Raw genomic sequence first — 7,126 nt, 5'->3', positions numbered from 1 at the left:
AAACAACTGCCCTGTATCTCAACAGTACATGAAAGGCTTATAGTAGCAAGCCAGGCATGGCGGCTCATGCCTGTAATCCCAGCACTTTGGAAGGCCGAGGCAGGTGGATCACCTGAGGTCAGGAGTTCAAGACCAGCTTGGCCAACACACTGAAACCCTGTCTCTACTAAAAACACAAAAAACTAGCCAGGCATGGTGGCATGTGCCTGTAATCCCAGCTACTTGGGAGGCTGAGACAGGAGAATCGCTTGAATTCAGGAGGTGGAGGCTGCCGTGAGCAGAGACTGTGCCATTGCACTCCAGCCTCTCCAGCCTGGGCGACAGAGAGAGACTTCATCTCAAAAAAAAAGAAAGCCAATCACTGAGACAACAAGTATTACCAGGAAAGAAGGCTTTTTATTTTGGAATGTCAGCCAGAGAGATGGAAGACAAACCTCAAATCTGTCTCTCCTAACTGACTGAAATTGGAGGTTTATATAGAAGGGAAGGAATATAGCTATGTGTGGGAAGGAATAAGAGAGAAGTCATGAAGGATCATGATGCATGAGGGGTCTTGCATCTCGTTGTCTGGATGCTGTGACTTGATGAGTTCCAGTCCCTTGTGTGAGAGTTGGTTTCCTGAGGAAGGAACCCAGGTAAGACAAAGGTAAGTATCAAGTTTTAAGACCAGGAAGGGTCAATTTTTGTATTTATTAAAAGAAAAATGGTAAACATTAGTTCTATGGGACAATTGAACCAGTTTCACAACCTCATGAGAGACCCCAAGGCAAAATCACTCAGTTTTAGACACTCATAGATTCCCAACTTATAGAAACTATGTGAGATCATGTTTCTTGTTGTTGAATGTCAGTATGTTTTTGCAAAATTTGTTACACAACCCAAGGCCACAAAGAAGTGTGGCCCTGTGCTAGTGCACACAGTGTGGCCTGGACACACAGCCCAGGCAGACCTGGAGGCAGATGGCAATCGAGGAGGTCACAAATTTTGTGACCACTGGCCACATGATTCCTGAGAAGTAAGAGATTATAGAAACTATACCTGGCCCAGTGTGGTGGCTCACACCTGTAATCCTAGCACATTGGGAGGCCAAGGCTGGCGGATCGCGTGAGCTCAGGAGTTTGAGACCAGTCTGGGCAAACATGGTGAAACCCTGACTCTACAAAAAATACAAAAATTTTCTGGGTGTGGTGGCATGTGCCTTTAGTTCCAGCTACTTAGGAGACTGAGGTGGGAGGATAGCTTGAGCCCAGGAGGCAGAGGTTGCAGTGAGCCAAGATCATGCCATGGCACTCTATCCTAGGTGACAGAGCCAGACTTTTTAAAAAAAAAAAAAAAAGAAAGGAAGGAAGGGAGGGAGGGAGGGAGGAAAGAAGGAAGGCAGGAAGGCAGGAAAGCAGGAAGGCAGGCAGGCAGGCAGGAAGGAAGGAAGGAAGGGAACTAGACCTACATTTTAGCAGAATTCAAGCTCCCTCCTAATCATTGGCATTTCATTAGTTTCACAAAGGCAATTTCAATCCACAAATAAGGAGGGGGTCAGTTTTAGGGAGGTGCTGTTATCATCCTTGCTTCAGAGTTAAACTATCAACTAAATTCTTTCCATGGTTAGCTTGGCCTACACCAGGAATGAGCAAGGACAGCCAGCCCGTGAAACTGGAAAGCAAGATGGAGTCAGCCATGCTAGACTTCTCTCTCTGTCAGAATCTTTGCAAAGGCACTTTCACTAAGAATCTTTTTTTTTCCTTTTTTGTCTTTTGAGACAGGGTTTTGCTCTGTCACCCATGCTGGCATGCAGCGGTGTGATCATAGCTCACCAGAGCCTCAAACTCCTGGGCCCAAGGAATCCTTAGTAGCTAAGACTATAGCCATGCATGGCTAATTTTTGTAATTTATTGTAGACACAGAGTCTCCCATTTTTGCCCAGGCTGGTCTCAAACTCCTGGCCTCAAGCAGTCCTCCTGCCTTAACTTCTTAAAGTGCTGGGATTACAGGTGTGAGGCAGCCAGAAGTTTGGGTTTTTGTTGGTGGTGGTGGTGGGTTTTTGTTTGTTTGTTTGTTTGTTTGAGACAGAGTCTCGCTCTATTGCCCAGGCTGGAGTGTAGTGGCATGATCTCAGCTCACTGCCACCTCTGCCTCCCAGGTTCAAGCGATTCTCCTGCCTCAGCCTTCCCATGTTTTAGTGAGTTTTTCCTACCAGACAACACAAGAAAGGATAATGCTGAATTTATTTTCATTCTCCGAAGCAACTACCACAGGGCTATTTATACACTTAGGAGGTAATTAGTAACTATCTACTCAGCTAAATGTTTCGCAATTTTGTAAAGTTTGAGAAAATGGTGGCCGGGCACAGTGGCTCATGCCTGTAATCCCAGCACTTTGGGAGGCCGAGGCAGGCGGATCACGAGGTCGGGAGTTCAAGACCAGCCTAGCTAAGATGGTGAAACCCTGTCTCTACTAAAAATACAAAAATTAGCCGGGCATGGTGGCAGGCACCTGTAATCCCAGCTACTTGGAAAGCTGAGGCAGGAGAATCACTTGAACCCGGGGGCGGAGGTTGCAGTGAGCTGAGATCGGGTCACTGCATTCCAGCCTGGGGGACAGAGCAAGACTCCATCTCAAAAAAAAAAAAAAAAAAGACAAAATGGCTGAGTACTTTCTGAATTCACACTTAGGATGTCAACACAGACTATATGTCTATAATATACTTATTATAGCTTGTGATTCAAATGCAGCCATGGATGGTTCTTACTACTGTAAAAGGTCTCCGTCAGTGGATGGTATTATGACTTGGTATATTTGATCCTATTCCCTGGAAAAAAGACTCTGGAGATGAAAAGTTTGGGAGAAGTGCTCCTGGGATCAGCTCCTGGGGAAATGTAGAAACTGGAATTGGGAAGAGAGAAAAGCTGAACTACAGTGCAGGTGCAACAGAGGGCTCAGGTTATCTCACATGGAGCTATGGAGCTGGAATAGCCACCTTGAGATAGGGTTCCATGCTTTTCTAGTGCTGCATCTACAGTAGACAGATGCAGACCATCTCTGAAGAGGAGGGATGACATTCAATCAGATGACTGAGTTGCCCTCTAGTTGAGGGCCACTTTCAGAGAGCAACTCAATAGAGAGCTTTCAGCCTCCAATATTCCCAAAAAACTAGAGAAACGAGTGCCTCCACCCTAAAGGAGAGCTATGGTTGGCATACTACAACATCCACCAATGTGCCCCTTTTTTCACTTAGATGCACTTTTTCACATAATAAGTTTTGGAATAGCTCTTCCAGGATTCTGATGGGTCTCTCTTCTAGAACAAACTTTCAAGAGGAAGACTAGTAGAAAAAGATACAGCTCCTACCATTGTAACTAGTCTCAAGGTCACAAGTGACGCTCATGTTTTCCTGCTTTCCTTCTGGATTCCTCAACCTGAGCTAGCACCTCTGCTGGTCTAAGTGATTTACCTTGCGGGTGACCCAGAACTCCATCTCTAAGGGGTCTGAACCCCTATCATCATCATGCTCTTCTCAGAGATGGCTGTTCAATTTGTCCATTTACCATCAAAATTGGGCAAAGCATACAAAAGAAACACAGTAGGTGACCTAACTGCAAACATAGTCTTCCCTGCCCCATGATGTGACAAAAGCCCTGATAAACAGCCCTCGTGATTATCAGAGTCAAGCACTTCTGCCAGGACAGTGACTTCAATCCTAGCCTGCTGGTCTCTTGACAAGAAGGGCTTGAAGTGAGTGGGCGGCAGTCACTGCTTAAATGTTAATCTCACAGAGAATTCTGGAGTTAGGATGTCCTTCAGAATGATCGTACTTTGGGTCACAGGGGCCAGGCTGCTACAGTCAACATAAATCAGTCATTAGATGCAGGCTGCATGAAGGGAGAGGATATGACCTTGAGGAAGACCCTCTAATTGGATGAGGCCGACTAATGGAGAGAGACTCAGTGAAAGTTGTTAACCACTGACACTCCGAGCAGTGAGAAAATGAGTGCCTCCACTCTGAAGGGTGATCTGAATGGCACATCACAGAATCCACTACACTTGATCACAAGTCCTTTAATTTGTTCTGTGAAGGCTATTGCTATGAATGCTTTAAAAATTATTTTATGGCCAGGCATGGTGGCTCATGCCTGTAATCCCAGCACTTTGGGAGGCCAAGGTAGGCAGATCACCTGAGGTCAGGGTATTTGAGACCAGCCTGGCCAACATGGCAAAACCCCAGTCTCTGCTAAAAATACAAAAATTAGCCAGGTGTGGTGGCAGGTGCCTGTAATCCCAGCTAGTTGGGAGGGTGAGGCAGGAAAATCGCTTGAACCCGGAAGGTGGAGGTTGCAGTGAGCCAAGATCGAGCCACTGTGCTCCAGTCTAGGCAACAGAGTGAGACTCAAAAAAAAAAAAAAAAAAACTTACCACCTGCCCTCTATTTGCCTGAAATTGCCACCATAGATTCTCTTCTGTCTTCAAACCCCAGTGCAGGCCAGGTGAGGTGGCTCACACCTGTAATCCCAGCACTTTGGGAGGCCAAGGCGGGCAGATCACGATGTCAGGAGTTCAAGACCAGCCTGGCCAACACAGTGAAACCCCGTCTCTACTAAAAATACAAAAATTAACTGGGCATGGTGGCACGTGCCTATAATCCCAGCTACTCTGGAGGCTGAGGCAGGAGAATTGCTTAAACTAGGACCCAGGAGCTGGAGGTTGCAGTGAGCTGAGATTGCGCCACTGCACTCCAGTCTGGGCTACAAAGAGAGACTGTCTCAAAAAAAAAAAAAAAGGTGAGTCATGAATGTTTTGTGATGCCATGAAATAAAGTAGTGCATGAATAAATATGGGAGAATCTCAAAAGGACACAGAGCCAACCAAAGTAGTACTCAATGCCCAAATCCAGACCAATCTGAGAAATGAACTAAACAATGAGAGTAATGGATAATCACACATAGAATTTTTTTAAAGTCCATGATTACATGCTGATATGAATAAATAATTGAATAAATAAATTAATAGGAGAGATATGAAGGAAGAAACAGCCCTGCCTTGTGGAAGAATACCAATTATAAATGTAGAAGGGGCTGGGCACCGTGGCTCGCACCTGTAATCCTTGTTCTATGGGAGGCCAAGGTGGGCGGATCACCTGAGGTCAGGAGTTTGAGGCCAGCCTGGCCAACATGGCGAAACCCCGTCTCTACTAAAAACACAAAATTCAGCCAGGCATGGTAGCGCACGCCTGTAATCCCAGCTACTCAGGAGGCTGAGACAGGAGAATTGGTTGAACCCAGGAGGCGGAGGTTGCAGTGAGCTGAAATCACACCACTGCACTCCAGCCTGGGTGACAGCGCAAGACTCCGTCTCAAAAAAAATGTAGAAAGAATAAGAGAAATGTAAAATAACCATGGTCCAAAAGATCCTCCCACCTCCACCTCCGGAGTAGCTGGGATTACAGGTATGCACCGCCATCCCCAACTTTTTTTCTTTTAGAGACAGGGGTCTTGCTATGTTGTACAGGCTGGTCTCTGACTGTTGGGCTCCCACCCAAGCCTCCCAAAGTGTTGGGATTACAGATGTGAGCCGCTGTGCCTGGCCAAAAAATAGTGTTTTACATTGGAAACACCCAGCAGATACTACCTGAAACAAGAGATGAAGATTGACCTCCCACAGCTCCCCTTGTGCGTGCTCCTGCATAACTCACACTAAAGAACCATGAGCAAAAGAGATCTTTAAAGGATTTTTAGAAGCTGAATATGTGGGCAGTTTGGGAGCATATTTTTTGTTTAATTAGATGAACAGAAGCCACAATTTCAGGCAAATAATGAGCAAGAAATTTCCCATCATTTTGGAAGTTTATTACAAATCCACTGAACAGTCTGAAATATGTGGAATTGAAACTGCCTTTGCAAAAATTGTAACAGTGAGAAAAGTGTGGCAGTGACAGAGACCTCACCTAACCAACACTATCTTGCTTCTGACCTCCAAGCTGCCCTTGTTCATTCCTGGGCGTAGGACAAACTAACTTTGGGAGGAACTTAGTTTACAGTTTAACTTTCAAACCAAGATGGTAACAGCCCTTTCCCCAGACAAACCTCCTTTTTGCCTGGGGACCAGATGGCCTTCGTAGAACTAACAAATTAGCCACAAGTTTTGCAACTTCCTGCTGGGCGGGGTGGCTCATGCCTGTAATCCCAGCACTTTGGGAGGCCGAGGCGGGTGGATCACCTGAGGTCAGGAGTTCGAGACCAGCCCGGCCAACATGGTGAAACCTCATCTCTACTAAAAAATACGAAAAAAATGAGCCAGGCCTGGTAGCAGGCACCTGTGATCCCAGCTACTTGGGAGACTGAGGCAGGAGAATCGCTTGAACCCGGGAGACAGAGGTTGCCATGAGCCGAGATCACACCAATGCACTCCAGCCTGGGTAACAGAGCAAGACTCCATCTCAAAATAAATAAATAAATAAATAAATAAATAATGCAATTGGAATTTTTTTTTTTGAGACGGGGGTCTCGCACTGTTGCCCAGGCTGGAGTGCAGTGGCCCAATCTCAGCTCACTGCAAGCTCCGCCTCCCGGGTTCAAGCCATTCTCCTGCCTCAGCCTCCCAAGTAGCTGGGACTACAGGCGCCCGCCACCACACCGGCTAATTTTTTGTATTTTTAGTAGAGATGGGGTTTCACCACGTTAGCCAGGATAGTCTCGATCTCCTGACCTCATCATGTACCCTCCTCAGCCTCCCAAAGTGCTGGGATTACAGGCGTGAGCCACCGTGCCCAGCCGCAATTGGAATTTCAATTTACAATAATCCATTATCCTCTCAAAATCATTTTTTTTGCACAGAATAGGTAAATGAAGTGGGGAATCACTAATTCCACATCTTTGTGTTCTTTAATGGTGATATGAATCTCTGAAATTTCCCAAGGGATGCTATATTGCTTTTGAAGGGGTGTGGGGGCAATTGCAGGCCTTCCACTTAGCACTTCCTACCATAACAGCAGCCTTCCTTCCATGGGTTAGAAAGCCAATGTGAGGATTTTACCAGTTATTGAGTATAGAAAAAAAAAATACAGAGTGGGTTCACAGACCGCTAGACTTACTGTGGGATGAACTTAGCCGATAACTCCATTTATCATGACTCCGAA

This window comes from Nomascus leucogenys, chromosome 20, assembly GCF_006542625.1.
Source record: "Nomascus leucogenys isolate Asia chromosome 20, Asia_NLE_v1, whole genome shotgun sequence".
Taxonomy (NCBI): domain Eukaryota; kingdom Metazoa; phylum Chordata; class Mammalia; order Primates; family Hylobatidae; genus Nomascus; species Nomascus leucogenys.
Note: the sequence above shows the minus strand (reverse complement) of the source record.